The following is a 6,000-nucleotide window of genomic DNA, read 5'->3' on the forward strand; positions in this document are numbered from 1 at the left end:
GGCGCTTCCAGCACTGGGACTGGGCATATTTATGAGCCTGGTGCCACTGGCGCCAGGACTGGGTCCAAAAGGTCCCAATTGGGACTGGTTGGCACTCGGAACCTGGGTTATGGATCTGCTTCCAAGGGAGTTGGGAAAACCCTGACCTTTTGGAAGCAGAGATCATGACAGTACCCCCCCTCAAGGCCCCTCCCAAACCGGGCTTCTCCGGGGGTTTTGGCTTGTCAGGAAATGTTCGGTAAAATCTTTTGATTAGGCGAGGAGCGTGGACATATTCAGCAGGTTCCCAGGATCTCTCTTGGGGGCCGTAGCCTTTCCAGTCAATTAGGTAGAATAGTTTAGATTTGGAGATCTTGGAGTCCAGAATGCTTTTGACTTCAAACTCGAGTTCTCCATCCACTAGGATAGGTTTTGGAGATTTGGTTAGTCGGGTTTGAGGTTGCACGGGTTTTAATAGCGAGACGTGGAAGACCGGATGTATCTTCATGTGCGGGGGCAAGTCCAACTTGACCGCTACTGGGTTTACTATGGTAGCGATGGAATAGGGACCAAGGTATCTTGGGTTGAATGTGCGTGGCCCCTTTAGAGATAGATATTTGGTGGATAACCAGACTTGATCCCCTACTTGATAGTGAGGGGCTTCCTTCCGATGTTGATCTGCTCCTTTCTTGTATTGTTTTTTAGCCCTTTGAAGGTGAGAAACAGCTTCCTTAAAGGCTTGGGTGATTGTAGAATGCAGGTAGTCTACTGCTGGTGTTTCAAGATCTTGGAGGGGATCCAACTCCGAGGTTCGAGGGTGACTGCCGTACAAAAGAAAAAACGGGGTTTTCCCAGTTCCCGAATGGACAGAGTTATTGTAGGCATACTCGGCTATCCAAAGGATATCTTTCCAAGTTTTTTCAGTTTGTTGCAGCATGCAGCGTAAATACTGTTCCAGAGTTTGATTGGTCCTCTCGGTTTGTCCGTCGGTCTGAGGGTGGTGACTGGTCGATAGTCTCACATCAATTTGAGCCGACCGACAGCAACTTCGCCAAAAATGAGAAATAAATTGACTACCTCGATCCGAAATTAGAACCGAAGGAAAACCGTGCAGTCGGACGATGTTTTCGAGAAATTCTCGAGCCAGAGTTGCTGCTGTTGGCAAGCCTTTGAGCGGAATGAAATGCGCCATCTTGGAGAATAAGTCCACGATTACTAGAATCGTATTGTATCCGGAGCATGGAGGTAGATCGGTGATGAAGTCAAACTCGGCAAAGAATAATGCCCAACGGAGTTGTCTAGAGGATTGGGCTTTTGCGGTCTTCAAATATTGCAGGTTTCGGTGATCCGTAATCACAGTAACGGTGTGTCGGGCCCCCAGCAGATAATGCCGCCAAGCCTTAAAGGCAGACTTGATAGCCAGAAGTTCCTTGTCAGTAATCGTGTAATTGATTTCAGGAGGCGAGAATTTGCGGGACCAAAATGCCACGGGATGCAACTGATTGGTTACCGGGTCCTTTTGTGATAGAACTGCCCCCATGGCAAGGCTTGAAGCATCAGTTTCCACGATGTAGGGGAGTTCGGGGCGAGGGTGTTTTAAGATTGGTGCAGAGATAAATTTAGTCTTCAAATCCTGGAAAGCTTGTTCCGCCTCGGTAGACCATTCAAAACGTTTGTTTTTCTTTAACAAGGCAGTGATGGGCTGGACTATTCGAGAGAATTCGGGGATAAACCTGCGGTAAAAGTTAGCGAAGCCTAACATGCTTTGCACACCTTTTACGGAGGATGGTGATGGCCATTTGAGAACTGCATCGACCTTCTTTGAATCCATACGCACTCCGCCAGGTGATAATATGAATCCCAAGAATTCAACTTCAGTCACGTTGAAAACACATTTTTCCAACTTAGCGAAAAGTTTGTGTTGACGCAATCTTTCGAGGACCATTTTCACGTGTTTCCGATGTTCAGATTCCGATGAAGAATAAACGAGGATGTCGTCAATGTAAACAACAACACATACATCTATGAGCTCTCTGAGGACATCGTTCATAAAATATTGAAAGGCGGCCGGGGCATTGCAAAGTCCGAAGGGCATGACCTGATATTCAAATAGCCCATACTTGGTGCGGAAGGCCGTCTTCCATTCATCGCCCTCTTTTACTCGTACCAAGTGGTAAGCTCCTCTAAGATCCAGCTTTGTATATATGCATGCTTTTCTGACTTGGTCCAGGAGTTCAGGGATCAAAGGTAACGGATATCTATTCTTAACGGTGATCTGGTTCAGGGAGCGATAATCGATACAAGTTCTAAGGTCTCCTTCCTTTTTTGGAACGAAGAACAAAGCTGAAGAAGCAGGGGACTTGGAAGGACGAATAAACCCATTTGCCAGGTATTGATCCAGGTATTGTCGAAGGTGAAGGTTCTCAGGCTCGGTGAGGGCATAAATTCTACTACAAGGAGGAGTAGATCCAGGTATCAGGTCTATCTGGCAGTCATAAGACCTATGAGGAGGTAGAGAGTTAGCCTGATCCTTCCGGAAAACATCTTGGTATTCTAGGTATTCGGGAGGTAACTGGGGAGTCTCTGAAGAAATTGCGGCCAGTGCAACACCAGGTGGAGGGTGACAAGTAGAGACACATTCTGGAAACTGGACCGTTCTTGCTCGCCAATCGATCAGAGGATTGTGTTTCTCTAACCAAGGTATTCCTAGAATAATCTGAAACTGAGGGGCCTTGATCACATCGAACACGATCTTCTCATGGTGTCCATCTTGACTTACTAGCGTCACCTCTTGAGTGGTATGCGTTACTGGCCCGGAGGCTATCTCCGTACCATCCACCGTAGTAATGACGTCCTTTACAGCCTTGGGACAAAGAGTTAGATTCATCCTCAAAACCATTTCATGATCCACATAATTGCCGATGGCACCGCTGTCGACGTAAGCTTCAATTGCATGTAATCGATCCGGATTATCAGGGCTAATGAGGACCATAGGTATCACGAAATGCGAGGTCACGGAACTGGTTTTCACGCTCGGCAAGAGGACCTCTATTCTTGTCGGGCGAGGTCGTTTCCCTGCTCAGAGTTTGTAACTTTGGTAACTGCAGCTCCTACTGCCTTCTTGGCAGGTTTCACCGGACAGTCTCGAAGAAAGTGCCCTGAGTTTCCGCAATATAGGCATAATTGCAACTGTTTCCTCCTTTCCCGCTCCCTTTGTGTTAGAGGACCTTTCAGACCCCCTATTTGCATGGGTTCCCCGGAGTCTACTCCTTTGGAAGGAGTTGGCGGTTTGGAAAATACTCGAGCATCAAACTTGGAACGATCGGCCTTCCTGTTCTGCAGCCTGTGATCTATTTGAACGACCAAGTCTATATAATCCGAACAGTCTTTTGGGGGATTCACTACTTGGGCTAAAACGTCTTTGAGCTCTCCACATAGACCTCTATAAAACAGCGTAATCCGTTTGTCCTCAGGCCATTGAGTTTCCACTATTAGTCTATTGAAAGATGCAATATAAGCCAAAAGGTCTTGATTACCCTGTCGCAACGAAAGAAGCTCATTGTCCAAGGCCTGCCCCTGTGAATGTCTTGCGAACAGTTTTTCCATACTAAGCTGAAAGGCTTGAAAATCATGGAGAACCGGATCATCTTGATTAACTAGAGGGATCGACCAGTCTGCCGCATTGCCACTAAGGTACGAAAGTACAAAAGCTACTTTTGCTTGATCAGTTGGAAAGGCTGCTGGCCGGCATAAGAAGTGCAACCGGCACTGATTGATAAATACTGCAAACCTCTTTGGGTCACCAGAAAATCGTTCGGGCGGAGCCAGAGGTACATTCCCAGGTAGGTTGATCTGCACTGGATTCATAGAGGATGTTGAAGGAAGATTTGCCCCTGATGCGGGTAACGGGGTCTGTCCGGCTTGTGACTGTAGCACTTGTCTAGCAAGATTGTCTGTTCTCTCCTTGGAAATAATTAGTTCCCTTCTTAGAGCATTCGTTTCCTGACGAGCTGCATGCACTTCTGCCCTTAGTTCCCCAAGTAACCGGGCTAGGGGGTCAGTATCCGAGGTTTCCATAGCGCCTGGGCGAGAGTTTTGCGGTAGGCTTTGCGTTCTGTAACGCTCACCTGATTCTCGCAGAGGCGCCGGTCTTGACTGGGCGACTACCGTATCTTCAAAGGTGATGTGTAGCACCCGGTTGGCTCTTTGGGCTGGACCTCTGTGCACTGTATGCCTGACGTGTAGAGTAAGATGTCTGCAGATAGAAAATATGGGGTTAATGAACTGGGGTTATTGGGGTGTCCCTATCTCTTTCCTCTTCTCCTCTCCTGTAGACCCCCAAAGGTTAACGCTCTCACCTTAGGTAAGTGAATGCCGAGCTCTCCATCTGCCTCGGGGCAGGGTGCTGTAACCAGTTTCTTCACTGGATAGGTAGCGCAGGCCTCTTGACTTCAGAGGACTGCTGTCCGTCGTTTACTGCACGAACGGTAAGTTTCGAGTCATTCAAATGTCTTTAAAGTCTTTAGTAATGATGTCTCTTGTTTTGCAGGGTTCCGGCGATGGCGGATGACGGGCTGAAGTGAGTTGAAGATGGAGCCCGTGTGATGAATAGAAGCGCCTGGAAGCACGTAAGTAAGCGCTTGTTGCCTGCTTCACTATGCGCTCTAACTGTCTTTTTATTTTGCAGGTACGAGTTCGGAGCGGCTGCAGGGTGCCGGAATACCCACTGGATTAGATGTGGAAAGGAGTAATGGCACGTGAGTATTAAAGTTCCCCAATGTCTTTAAACGCACCTTGTTTTGTCTTTCAGATGCGGGATGCAGCGCCGAAGGCCTCCGGAGCGTGCGAAGAGTTGGTAAACTTTTGTCTTTCAGATGCCGGAATGCTAACCTGTTCTTTCTTGTCTTTATAGGTGTTGCTGAAGACTGGATTCAGGATGGTAAGCCTTTGCCTTTCAGATGCCGGAATGCTAACCTGTTCTTTCTTGTCTTTATAGGTGTTGCTGAAGACTGGATTCAGGATGGTAAGCCTTTTTCCTTAGGCCCAGGACCGGATGCAGAAGACACGATGAGCGTTCTGCTGCAGAGGTTGCAGAATAACGCAAAGCAAGATTCATCCACCGGGTGTGGTTTAAATAGCCTCCTGTAGTGCTTAGGTGTCTCCTTCCACAGCCACGCCTAAGTAAGAAAAGAGTTCCTGGTAAGAAAAGAGTTCCTGCCTTCCAGAAGAGTTCCAGTGTTCTGAATCTAGGGAGTGGCTCCAGCCCCACCCAACAGGAAAAGTAGTTCCAAACAGAAGAGGATCAGAGGCTCAACTGGCAGGCAAGTAAGCAGCATGGTCTGCTGAAGGTAAGTCCACCCAAGCATTATGAGCCCGGCGCTTCCAGCGCTGGGACTGGGCATATTTATGAGCCTGGTGCCACTGGCGCCAGGACTGGGTCCAAAAGGTCCCAATTGGGACTGGTTGGCACTCGGAACCTGGGTTATGGATCTGCTTCCAAGGGAGTTGGGAAAACCCTGACCTTTTGGAAGCAGAGATCATGACAGCCGCCCCCTTGACCGCCCAGCACTGTTTGCTGGAATATCCTATTTGGCATAACCATACATTGTCATGGACGCTAAGGCCCATGTCTCCTTGAAGCAGATGATGTCATACATGCTAATAAATTCACCCCAATTAGAATCATCGTTGAGCCTCCCGAGGCTAGCGATGTTCCAAGGAAACACTTTAAGCTCATGAAATTCCCTAGCAGGGCACAGAGGGGGTGAATGACAGTTGGTCTGTTGGATGGCACCCTGATGGACTAATTCGACGGGGGGAGGGTATCAGCCATCAATCTGATATTTCTCATTACTACCTCTACGTGGAGCACAAATCGGAGGGGTTCCTTTAACCGGAATTTCCAACCTGGCAGAGGCATTGTTTTAAAATCAATGGCTAATTTATTGTAAATCATATCACGATCAAAAAAGAAGATTTTAAGATAGTCCCTGCCATTTGCCATATGATCAGGCAAACGTA

Source organism: Ambystoma mexicanum, chromosome 7q (assembly GCF_040938575.1).
Source record: "Ambystoma mexicanum isolate Mex_15411 chromosome 7q, UKY_AmexF1_1, whole genome shotgun sequence".
NCBI lineage: Eukaryota > Metazoa > Chordata > Amphibia > Caudata > Ambystomatidae > Ambystoma > Ambystoma mexicanum.